General features: G+C 52.9%; 1 protein-coding gene across 3 annotated transcripts in view; it reads left to right on the top strand.

Moving 5' to 3' along the window:
• The first annotated feature begins 5,067 nt into the window (after window positions 1–5,067).
• SLC6A6 (solute carrier family 6 member 6) overlaps window positions 5,068–12,710 on the top strand; it is an 82,546-nt gene continuing 74,903 nt past the window's right edge. For 2 of the 3 annotated variants that reach the window (XM_059390395.1, XM_059390397.1), the window contains exon 1: window positions 5,251–5,341. The gene's annotated coding sequence lies outside the window, so the exon portion shown is untranslated. Of the gene's footprint in view, window positions 5,342–12,710 lie in introns of all 3 variants that reach the window. The other variant, XM_059390396.1, reaches the window with a different exon arrangement.

Below are 12,710 nucleotides of genomic sequence, written 5' to 3'. Positions count from 1 at the left end.
TTTTTTACTGAGGTATACACTGCATTGAGTGGAATGCACCTGGCAAAAAGACACAGCTCTGGGGTGTGCGTTCACACCAGGGCTCAGGATAAAGCCATCTGGCCAGCCCCTCCCTCACCCCCAGGGGTAATCCCAGCGCCCTTGTCCAAGACTAGAGACACACTTGGCCTGAGGAGTCATCCATGTGGTCTGTGAGGTTCTCTCACCAGGGCTGGAGTTTTCGAGAACCCCCTATGGTTTTACACATCTCAGGAGTCCTTCATCTGTGTGTCTGTTTTTCCATTCTCCTGTGGGTGTTATGCAACCAAGACTGTTTCCTTTTTGTTGTTGTTGTTAATTATGAATAGTGCTGCCATTCACAATCTTCCCCAAATCTTGGTACAGACGTAAGTTTTCATTTCTCTTCGGTCAATGCCTAGGCATAGAACTGGTGGCTGTAGGCGAAGTGGATTTTAACCTTATAAGAAATCGCTGAACTGTTTTTCCTGGTGGCAGCTGGGCCATTCCACTCCCCCACCAGCCATGGAGGACAGATCCAGCATCCCTCTGGCCCCTGCATGGAGATGGGCCGGGGTCAGGGGCGGCAGGGGGTGGGGGTGGGCAGGAGAGGAAGCCAGGAAGGCAGGAAGGAGGCCCTTGCAGTTCCCAGAGGGGAGACCACGGTAACCTGGCTTGGGGTGGAGCCGAAGCATTGCATTGGTGACTGAATAAACAGGCACGTGGGACCCCCTACCCTGAATGGCTGTGCCCTGCCCTCACAAGTCCCTTGTCCCTGGGAACAGATTTGCCTTTCCTGTCAAGGGAGAGGAGGAAGTGAGTCCTTGGAGGCTTGCCACCTACAGGCCACATCTGGCAAGCATTTCCTGGGATCTTCCGTGCTCTAGGCCCTGTGCTCGGTGCTGTTGGGGATGCCTGGCTTATTATGGGTGCTACCGGTTCAGGGCTCCAAGTGTGGCTGAAGCCCGGCATGCAGGAGGGCAACGAGCAAAGTGCTCTGGGGAAGGGAACAGCATGGAGGAAGGCTGGAAGGTGGGAATGCTCGGAGCACACACAGGGGGGAAAGTCTGTGAGCATTCTGGTTATCCCAGTGTCAGGCACCAGGCTCAGCGGTTCATATGAATCTTCTCCACTTCATTCTCACAACCCTCTAGGACATAGAGATGAGGGTTAGCCTAGCTTAACAAATTACGAAACTGAGGCACAGAGAGATTTCCCCACCATGATTCAATCTAGGTCACACAGCCCGTGAGAGATGAAACTGGGGAGTGCAAATGGGCAAGAAGAGGATAGGTAGGGGGGAAGCAGATTCCTGAAGGTTTGAATGCTCTGATAAAGCCTCCATGGTACACGGGTCCATATGTACGCATTCAGCAGTGTAGGCAAATGGGTGTGCCTAGAAGGTGCCCAGGAAGGGGACTGCTCAACAGTCCCATCGTGGTCCTTTGTCTCTCTAGGGAATGACATTCTGAAATGCTGAGCGGATGACCTTCGACAGGGCTGGGTGTGGAGGGGCTGCCCTGGGCTGGCCTGACTTGCAGCAAGCATCTCGACAACTCTTGTTGGTCGCCTGATAGATGAAACAAATGATTCTCTGGCAAGGGACTAAAGGTTTTTGTCCAAAGTCCTGGATCGATTTTATTTTATTATTGCCAGTGGCTGAAAAAACAGCATTATCAGGAACTTCTCAAAATCACATTCACTGCCTTTAAGTTAAGGACGGTGGAATGCAGCCTGAAACTTGGCTGTCTTTCCTCACATGCCCTCCGTGATCTCTTTCCGGCCATCGATTTTCATTCTTGAAATGGCAGGAGTTAGTCCCAACGGGATTTCAGGCTAATGTGTGGCTTCTGAAGGAAATCTCTGCCCGGGTTTCCTTGAAGTTCCCTTCTGGCCGCCAGCACTTTCCGCTACTTGGTGCTCACAATCTCTTCCCAGAGCTGCCAGCTACAGGGGCAGGACCAGCGCACGAAGTACACCCCGGGTGTGTGGCCTAAATGAAAGAACGATCCAGGTGGGGACTCTGGCACCCTGGGGGTCTCATATCCCCATGTGAGGGCCTGGCTGATGTCCCTCAGCTCCAAGGGATGGTGGACAGGTAGATAAAGGGCCCAAGGGGGCTCCATCTTGCCATTATCTAAATGGGGAATCTCCCAGCCAGACCTTCAGATTTCTTTTAAAGATTTTATTTATTTATTTGATAGACAGAGATCACAAGCAGGCAGAGAGGCAAGCAGAGAGAGAGAGAGGAGGAAGCAGGCTCCCTGCTGAGCAGAGAGTCTGATGTGGGGCTTGATCCCAGAACCCCGGGATCACGACTAGAACTAAAGGCAGAGGCTCTAACCCACTGAGCCACCCAGGCGCCCCCAGACCTTCAGATTTCTAAATCGTGAAAGCTTCCAAGGTTTACTTCATGAATATTAAAATGTTTAAAAAATATTTTAAAGCCAAAAAAAGCACATCTGGGTTCAGTGAAGGGCCCCGAAGTTTGAGACCATTCCTCATGATGGCTTAGCAAAGCAAGACTCACTGTTGCATGTCGGTTATAGGGAAGCTGACCCCCAGAGAGTGGACACACAGGCCCAAGTCACACAACTGGGCAGCAGCAGAGGGGGAAATGCAGACTGGGGGGGGGGGTCTCTGACCTCCACAGGCAGCTCTCTCCAGTCCACCCTATACTGCCCCAGGTCCCCCGTCCCCCAGCCCTTCTCCACCTCTTGGACCAGCCAGCTTTCCTTGGGGTTGAGGTTGGAGCCCTTTCTGGCTTCTCTTCCCCTTCCCCTCTTCCTTCCCCTTTCCCCTGCTTGTTCTCCTTCTTGGCTTGGGTTTAAATTCTAGCTCTATGACTCACCCGCTGAAGGACTTTGGACAAGTTATTTAATTTCTCTGTGGCTCAGTTTTCCCTTCTGTAAATGGGGGACATTAATAGTACAACCCTCCTAGGGTTGCTGTAAGGAGTCAGTGAGTTGAAATACACAAGGGCCTTGGGCCGTGCCTGGCATGCAACTAAGTTCTCTCTCTCTAGGGGTCTGCTAAATAGAATAAGTGTGATAAACATTTCTTGAGTGTCTACTGTGTTCCAGGCCCTCTGATGAAACCCAAGACTCAATGGGGGCACCAAGGACAAGGCCCCACCCCTCACAGAACTTACACTCTAGAGGAGGAAGACACAGGGCTTGATGAGCCTCATCTGCACATCCCATGCCGGCACAATCTGCAATGGGCCTTTCCAGATTGCTGCCCTGGATGGGCCACTCCCCCTCACTGCTCCTGTGGCGTCTACTGCCTTTGCTCACTCTCTGTGACCCTCAGCTGGCCCATATCACCTCTGCCTAGGGCCTAGCCACTCTTGCCAACAAGCTTTGGCACAGTGGCTTCCTCTGCTTTTCCCTCCCTTCCCCTCAACCCCTTGGCTTAGGCAAAGCTGCCTCTCCAGAGTCACTTAACTGCATTACGACCTGCCACTTTGCACTGCGTGCAGTGACACACGCAGGGAGGCTGGGGGAGTTGTTGCTTGCCATCTGCTCCTCCAGCTCATGGAAGAGCCTCAGTCTTATCAGGAAGGAAGGGAGAGAAATGTGAGAACAAGTTTGCTTCTCTCCAGCTTTGCTTTTCTCACCCATAAAAGAGGAGCAGTCACCATGAACTCGAAGGACCGAATTGAGCAGCCTAGAGATGGATGTCACCTGGGGTGGCTGGGTGCTTCCTAGAGGAAGGGGCAGCAGAGGACAGTGGAGAAGGGCAGGGGGACGCCCTGGAGGAAGGCACGAGGGGCCGACATCTGGCTCAGCTGCAGCTAGGGGTGAGGTAGCCTGCTGGAAGGTCAAGATGGAGGTGGACAGCAGGGGGCCTCAATGAGGAAACCACGCAGAGAATAAGTGTTACCTCTCCACTCCTTAGCATCCCTAGTGCTCCCTCTGGGGCTGTTAGGAATCTCCTTCAGGCAGTGGATCCAGACTGGGCCAGGTACAATGTGCGGGATGGCTCTCTGTGGAGCCCGTATTTCTTCCTTGACTTTCAGTCTAAACGGTGGAAGGAGGCATGTGTTCTCCACACAGGCTTCCAGGTGCAGAGAGGGAGGGAGTGAGAGGAGAAACTGGAGAGTTTTCAGAGAGGGGACAAGCGTTGCCAGAGGTCACAAAGCACTCTTCCTCCTGCCCAGACAGGGCATGAGTGTGGAAAATGGATTCAGAGGAGCCGCTCATGCAAATAACAAGAATAATGGCACATTCCCCATTTTCATTTAAAAATAGGCACGCTAGTGACACTTGGCTCTTCTTAAGTGCTGGGTGCTGTTCTGAGCTTTTTACACTGTTAACCTGGGATCTTCAGAACAACCAGAGGAGATAGGTTCTATTACATTTATTTCCATTTTACAAATGAGGAAACTGAGGCACAGAGAGCCTGAGTAACCCAGCAGGAGCAAAGCCAAGAATCGGGGGTGGGGGGTGGGGGCTGTTGACCGCTTCACATCACAGTCTCAGGTCACCCTTAGTTCCTCCGGGAAGGCAGCGGGGGCGGGGTTACTGTGCCCATTTTTCAGAGGAGCAAACCGAGCTTCCGGGGAACCTGGATGATCGCCCGAGAGGAAGCGGCGGAGCAGTTTGGCCCTGACCACTCGCGGAGCCGCAGGCCCCTCCCATGAGCCAGGTGGATGGGCGAGTGGTGGGGGCTGGCGGCTGCTGTTAGGGGAGGGGGTGAATCGAGGCCGGGGGCTCCCCTGCTCTTCATCCCGAGTCAGGAGGAGGCTGAGGACCGGCTGTATCACTTGGCACCAGCGTTTGCAGGGAAAGGGTTTCCTCGAAAAGTGCGCTCTAATGGGGGAAAAGCAGTGGGCCGAGTGTTGGCCGCGCGGCACGAGGGTGTGTGCGCGCGCGCTCGGCGAGCCCGGGCTCTTTGTCCGAGCCCGTGCGCGCGTGCGTGTGCGGTGTGTGCGAGTGTATGTGTGCGCGCGTGTGTGTATGTGTGTGTCCGCATGGGGGGCGGGGCTGGGCGTCCGGCCCCGCCCCGGCCCCGCCCCCGGCCCGGCCAAGCTGGTATTTTTCCACCCAGCAGGATGGGTGATGCTGAGAGCTGCCTGCTCAGACAACAGACACGCGAGGTCAGGAAGAAGCCGCTTATAAATTACCGCTTCCTCCGCGCCGCCGCCAGCGCCGAGCTCCGGGCCCTGGCCGCAGCCCCGCTCGCCTGCCAGCTCCGAGCCCCGAGGACCGCGAGCCCAGACACCCAGCCACGCGGAGAAGGAGCGAGGAGCGCGGACCCCGCGGGCCGGATTCCGAGCAGGAGGGCAGCCCCCGGCCGGTGGAACCGAGTGCAGCCGAGCGCAGCGCCGCGGCCGCCCCAGGTACCCGAGGGACAGGGAGCTGGGCGCGCGGAGCCCCCTCTCTCTCCCCGCGCTCCAGCCAGCCCCGACCTCACTGCCGATTGACCCCCACTCCGGCGTCCCTCTCGCCACCGAAGGACGGACGGAGGGTCGCCCTCTCAGACCCGCTGGCGGGGCTGTTATTGTTTCCCCAGCGAAAGGGCTTGGGCTTTTCGTGCAGGCGGCAGGTGTGTGTGTGTGTGTGTGTGTGTGTGCGCGCGCGCGCGCTGGTGCCGATGTCTCTGTCTCACTGGGTGTCTGTATGTATCTCCATGTCCATGTGTGTCTGTGTGTTTCCGAGCGTGGCTGTTCCTTCATTTCTCCAGCAATATGCACTCGTGTGTCCCAGTGTATGCCTGCTGTTCTGTGCCTTCTTGGGTTGTGCGTGTCTGTGTATTCTGGCGTGTCTGTGATACCTGAGTGTGGCTGTGACCGTGTGTCTTAGGATGTCTGTCCCGGTGTGTGTCTGGTGTGAACCTGTTTGTATGTGACTCTGTCACCCAGTACCTGGCTGTGCACGTGTGTGTCCCTGATTGTGGCTGTGTCTCCGGGCCCCTGGTTGCAGGCGCTTGTGTGTCCTCGGCATACCTGAGGGAGTGTCCCCAGTGCCTAGAGGGCCGAACAGCCAGAGCTGATTCTCCAGGGCCGGCACTGATTCGGATGAGGTGATGGGGGGGCATGGCTCCAAGGGTGCTGCCCGTGTGTGGCGTGCAGGTGGCAGTGCCAATGTCCAGCCGTCTTGAGTGGCAGGAAGGAGGCCCCGAGGGCCAGCTGGGGGCCAAATGGGCAGCAGGCAGGGACGGCAGGACACATCCTTCTCTGGCTTTTTCTCCTTCCTTCTGAGGGTTCCTCTTTTAAACAAGAGGTTCTCTCGTTCCCCCTCCCATCAGGGAAGCCAAGTAGAGAATCTTAGGAACCTTCTGCGATAGCCCCAAAGCTTTAGCCTAAACTGGAGGGGAGACCTGTGGGCCACCCCCTGCCCCGGCGTCCATAGGGAGGTGTGTGCTGGGCAGGGCCACCAGCCTGGCTATTTTGGTCACTGCGTGGCCCCTGCCAGATCCTGGCGTCCCCTAGGACCAGCCCCACAGCTTGGGAGTCAGCCTGGGCCCCCATTTCCTGCCTGGAGAAATAAATCAGCTCAGTAACTGCCCAGACACTTGAATGGGGGTCTTAGGGCTGAGGTTTAGTGGCGCGTGGCTGGCTTCGCGTGGCTCCACGAATTTGGACTTCGGTAAATTGGCCCACGCTTTAGCACTGCTGGCGTTTAAATAAATGTCATGGAGGAGATCTTTTTTAAATTTCTTTTTAATTTTTTCTTGGCTAGAAGGGAGGGGATCTCATCCAGAGTCTCCCAGCCAGAAGGAGTTTATTTTTGTGAGAAAGAGCGGGTGAGTGCTTAGCAACCGCCTACCTCACTCTCGACCAGGGAGTCATCCTGGGAGTGTGGGGTGGGCATGAGAAGGTGCGGGGGTGGGTGGGGGAAGGAATTGCATCAGGATGGTGTTGGGGAGACTAGAGGGATGCCCGGGCCCTGGCTAAGAACCACCATAGGGTGGGATCGGCAGAGTGACTAGAGGTCTTAGGCCTGGCTCAGGCTCTACCTACTTGACCTTGTGCAGCCTTTTTTTTTTTTTTTTTTGCCTCAGTTTCCTCATCTATAAAATGGGTGGAGTAGACTGGTTATGGGATAAATAGGCACTGAGAGGCAGGAGCCTCTCAGTCCCCAGGGAGCTCTGTTCAGTTACTGTGCCTCAATTACTGTGCCTTCATCAGTAGGTGACCTTGGGTGATTCTCTTGGCCTCTTTGAACCTCAGCTTGGCTGTCTGGGCAGCAAGGACGCCAGTGCCGGCCTCGCTGTGTCCTTGAGGGGATTGAGGGAGATGAGGATGAATAAGCCTGCGGTAAGCTGTAAAGCCGGCCTCGGCTTCGTAGCTGCCGATTAGAGGGTGTCACGAGGTCTCAGGTCACTGGTATATGGCAGGGCCAAGGTGCACTCTTGAGCTTTTGTCTTTCGGGGATACCCTTGTGCTGGCTCATAGTGCAGTGGCAGTAGATGTCTTCTGCCCAGTTCTTTCCTCTTGTCCTGCAGTGATCGGGTCACATCTGCTTCAGAGTCAGGAGGCCTGGTGGAAGTGCCCATTTTAGAGATGCACAAACTGAGAGCTGCCCAGGGGGCTGTGCCTTGATCGTACTGTGGATGAAGTGGGCCTCAAAGGTCTTTCCTCGGCCAGCTGTGAGTTTTGGCCCCAAGGAGCTTTAATCACTGGTGTGCTGAGGAGTTGAACTTGGACAACTGCCGTTGAGACCGGGGGAAAACAAGAGACAAAAGATGCCCCAGTCCTCAGGATTGGAGAGAGAGTGCGTGGGATCCACTCACCTCACCCCGTGATTCTGTCCCTCGTTATTCATGCTCCCTTCCGAGTGCTTTCTGGGGGAGTTCTTCCACTCTTCCTACACAAGTGTCAGTCCACAGGAGGCTTTGGACACTGATGACGGTATTTTCTAACTCCCATCTTGTTTGCCTGTCAACCTGTCAGAGGACTTGGGAGCTGAACTTCTCTGAGAGTCTTTCCAAAGGTCCTGAAATGATAAGACACTTGTGAGTCATTAAACGCATTCGTGTGTATAGGAAAGAGCTGACAAATTAATTATAAGAAGCAGAATGCAGCTTAGAGGGGCAGGAATAGAGGGCTGGCCTTGGAAGTCCAGGGGCACCCTGGCAGTGCAGGCTGATCGACTCACCTCTGCAGAAAGTCAGAAGCGAGAGTCAGATTCTTTGGGTCTTCTGTCCTCTGCAATGGTCAGCTTATCTTGGCCCAAGTGTGTGTTTGAATGTATGGGCTCTGGAGAGGAGTTGTGGCTGTGGAAATGCCCAGGGGGACCTTCGAGTGTGAAAGAGAGCTCTTCTTAAATGTCCCTCACTAGCTGTTTAATAAATCTTTTTTTTTAAATTTTATTTATTTATTTGACAGATTACAAGTAGGCAGAGAGGCAGTCAGAGAGAACGAAGCAGGCTCTCTGCTCAGCAAGGAGCCTGATGCGGGGCTCCATCCCAGGACCCTGGGCTTATGACCTGAGCCGAAGGCAGAGGCTTTAACCCACTGAGCCACCCAGGTGCTCCGCTGTTTAATAAATCTTGCTAAGGTCAGCTCTGGCCTGGCCCTGGATTTGGGGTAGAATATTGGCTTTCCAGGTGCTCAAAGCCCAGAGCGAGATAGGACAATGACCATGCCATAGGCATGCTATGAGGACTCAAGTGACCAGGTATGTACTGATGGCAAGGTCATAGGCACAGGGCACTTCAGCCTCTTAAAAGAGGTGATGTCAGAGCTGGCATCTTCTGTGAGTGGATGGGTGGAGGAACAGTATGGGCTGGCGTTTTGGGCAGGAGCCATAGCAGGTGCAAAGGAACAGTGGCATGAAATAGCCAGGTGTTTTTGTAGAATAGGCCTTGCAGGGTTCCTGCCCAAGAAAACGGGGACCCGGGGGTGGGAGGGTCTGAGCATTGGGTAAATGGGCTTGAACTTGATTCTGAGGGCAGCAAGGATAGAATGGCACCAGACTGTGTTTGGGGACAGCAGTGGAAAAGCTAGTTAAACCCAGGAGCCCAGGAGACCCCCTGATGATGAGTGGGGAACTAGGCTAGGGTCCAGGAAACCGAGGGTGGCCAGGCCACCGCTGGTCAGGGCACAAAGCATTTTCCGTGCCAGTGAATCTTGCCCTGAGCTCTTTTTGTAAACACAGGGTGAAGGCCTGGACATGCTGTTTAATAGGTACACAGGCCATTAACTTACTGGCTTTGACCTCCCTGGGAGCATGAAGCCCAGGAGTCTTTAGGGTGAATTATGTCTGCCCTGGACAGGGCTTTGGGGTTTCCCCTCCCACCTTACCTAGTCAGAGGCTTCATTTGGAAAACCTGAGCTAAGGCACAGGGGTTATGGGTGGCTGAGAGAAAGGGCAGAGAGAATGGAAATTGCTGTGCTGTTTCTGAAGCTCTGTGAGTCAACCAACTCCCTTGTAAAAATCAATGTACAAACAACAAATCACCCAAAACAATAAAAGGGAAGGGGAGTGTAGGGGGCCAGGCAAAGAATGACTCGAGTTGTTATTATTATTTTTTTTTCCAAATTAAAATTTCCAGGTCTAGCATGGACACACGGACTCAGTCCCTACGGGGTGGAACCTGGGAATCTGTATTTTTAAATTTTGTCTTTCTTTTTAATTAAAAGAATTTTTTTAAATTGTGATACAATTTACATATCATGAAATGCAAAGATTCTGTTACAGTTTGATGAATTTTGACAAATATATATACACTTGTGTAACTGCTGCCCAGATCAAGATAGAGAATATTTCCAGCTGTGAGGTTAGTTCCCCTCCTGGAGGTGACGAGTTTCTGATTTTTGTCACCCTAAATTAGTTTTGGCAAGCCTAGAACTTCATGTAAATGGACTTGTGTGGTGGATAGCTCTTTAGTGTCTGGCTTCTTTTCTGTTTATGTTTTTGAGATCCATCTGTGCTATGGATTTTATCATGGAATTTATCATGAGGTGATTCCTTTTATTGCTAAATAGTATTCCATTGTATGGATTCACCTATTGATGGCTATTGGGGTGGTTCCAGTTTGCAGTGATTATGAATAAACCTGCTCTGAGCATTCCTGTACAAGTCTTTCAGTGAGCTTATATTGTCCATTTTTCTAGGAGTGGGACTGCTGGGTCCTAGGGTCCACAGATGTTAACTTCATGAGAGTTTGTCAAAGAATTCTTTTAGTTATATAAATATACGCCTCGGGGCACCTGGGTGGCTCAGGTGGTTAAGCATCTGCCTTTGGCTCAGATCATGATCCCAGGGTACTGGGATCGAACCCTGCATTGGGCTCCCAGCTTAGCGGGGGAGCCTACTTCTCCCTCTCCCTCTCCCTGGCTCATGATTGCTTCCTCTCTCTTTCTCAAATAAATAAATAAAATCTTTTTTTCTTTTTAAAAAGATTTTATATATCTATTTGACAGAGACAGCGAGAGAGGGAATACAAGAAGGGGCAGAGGGAGAGGGAGAAGCTGACTCCCCACCAAGCTAGGAGCCCAATGCAGGGCTCTATCCCTGGACCCTGAGGTCATGACCTGAGCTGAAGGCAGATGCTTAATGACTAAGTCCCCCGGGTGCCCCAAAATCTTTAAAAAATAATAATAATAATAATACACCTCAAGCAATACAAAACTGTTTAAACTAAAAGTGATCCTCAGAGATGATTAAAAAAAAGTACACTCTAATCTTCATTCTGTCTTTTTCTCTAATAACAGTAAAGGCCCGTAAGATTATACATTTTCCTCTGCATACAGCTTTAACCGTGTACCTCAGCTGTCTACAGGAACATAGATGATCCTTTTTTATTACTTGCTAGATCAGTTTTCATTTCAGTTTTGATTTCCTTGTTGATCTAGGGCTGTTCAAGATGTGTTGAGCAAGCTAGCTGTAGTTTTGTTTTGGTGTTATCAAAAATGGCATCATAGTGTTCTTGCTTTGTCACTCAGTCTTCAAACAACGGGCCATTGTGGAACTGCTGCTTGTCGGAACGTACAAATAAATCTGCTAGGCCACCCTGAATGGCTGGTCTGCATTTGGGAGTCACTGACCCATTCCGGCCCGTGTTAAATCACAGCAAGCGCTGCCAGCCCAGTGAATGCAAAGCACCCCCCCCCCACCCCCGCCGCCCCTGCCCTGTGACTTTGAACTTCCCTGAAGGTGGGCAAAGAAACAGGCCAGGGCTGCCGGGCATTCTGAGTTGGGAGGGAAGTGGTGCTCATCGAGCACCATAGATGCCTAATCTCCTTACTGCATTTAAGGCCTGTGCCTGACTTCAGGGTTCTTATGCCCATCTTCTGGATGAGTTCGCCCAGTCTCACAAAAGTGACTTGCTGCTGCTCACATGGCTGGGTTTGAATGGGAAGGGGAACTAGATAGAACCTGTCTTTATCCCCTGGCAGCACAGCAGGGGCACGCTGAGCACCTCCGGGGTGTCAGGCAGGAGGCCAAGGCCAGGAGGGCAAGGATAAGTAAGAAGACAGCCGCCGTGCTCAGGTGGCTCAGTCTCAGGGGAAGGAAGAAGAGCTATATCAGGAAGAGGTTCATGAACAATTCCAGGCGTCTTAGCTAAGGGCAGGCAGTGGTCCGGGCAGGGAGAAGTGGGGAAGGTCTGAGGAAGAGTGGTCCTCTGGCCAGGGAGTATGGAGACTTCAGGACCTGCGAGAGAAGGCTCACCGCCATCCACTTTATGGACCTGGAGACTGAGGTCCAAGCTAGGCTGATAAGCTATCAAAAGGGCCATTGTTCCCAAACTTGCCTCCAGTCAGAGATTCTGTTAAACCGGTAAATCAGAGGCAGTGTTTTTACTTGTGCCTCAACTCCTGATGACCACGTTCACAATTCACATCCTAATTTTAACACAGCTAATGGGAAGGTGGAGTGAGATTCCTTAGGACTGGACTGCCCGGGAGACACCTGCAGACACTGGGGTGGGGGGGGTCTTGGGCAGCTGGACCTCCTGGCTCCTGTGGGCAGCTCTGGCTCGTGGCCATGGTGTGGGATAACACCCAGGCAATTTGTAAGAGCGCTGGAGGGCAGGAGAGTTGAGTTCTTCTGGTTTTGCTCACTTGGGTCCTCCCCATTAAGCAGAAGCTTGGACCACATTTCTGAGGGGTTCCTAGGGTGGACATTTGGAGAGACCTGCCCTTCCCCCACTGCTCTTCTTTGCACACAGTAGAAATGCTAATCACTTGCTGCCAGGTCCCACCATCCCCTTTCCAGCAGAAAGTGTTTAACCCAAGCCAGGTTGCCTGCCTGTTGCCGGGTGCAGGGTGGAGGGGTGAAGTGGATTTCAGCAAAGTCATGCTTGGTGGGTGAAGAGCACCGGAAGTGGGCGGTCCTGAGGGCTCTGCCCTCTTGCCCCATAGCCAATTGGCACCTGGAGGTGATGGCTGCTGAGATCTCAGGGAAGACCCAGGCCATGATTTCAAGGACATTCATGCTTTCACCAGATGGCACTTGGTTTCTCCTCTCTAGGGGTAATATCCCTACAGCTTGAGACAATAGGCTCCTTGCCAGCCTCTATGCCTTCTAGGTCCCTCTCCGTACAGTCTGTGTGCATGTTACTCTAGTGCTCAGAGGTCTTCAGTGGCACCCTAGTGCTTTGTGAAATCAGGTTCACACTCCTTGGCCTGACATGAGAAGCCCTGCAGGATTTGGCCTGTGGCCAGTGTTCATCCTCATCTGCTACCACTTCTCCCCACCTCCTCGTGATTTGGCTGGTTTCTGCTCCAAAACCGAGCCTCGGGCTCCCTTGGTTCTGCC

Source organism: Mustela nigripes, chromosome 2 (genome assembly GCF_022355385.1).
Source record: "Mustela nigripes isolate SB6536 chromosome 2, MUSNIG.SB6536, whole genome shotgun sequence".
NCBI classification, from domain to species: domain Eukaryota; kingdom Metazoa; phylum Chordata; class Mammalia; order Carnivora; family Mustelidae; genus Mustela; species Mustela nigripes.
The sequence above is the reverse complement of the archived record's forward strand: the minus strand, read 5'-3'. Positions and strand labels throughout refer to the sequence as shown.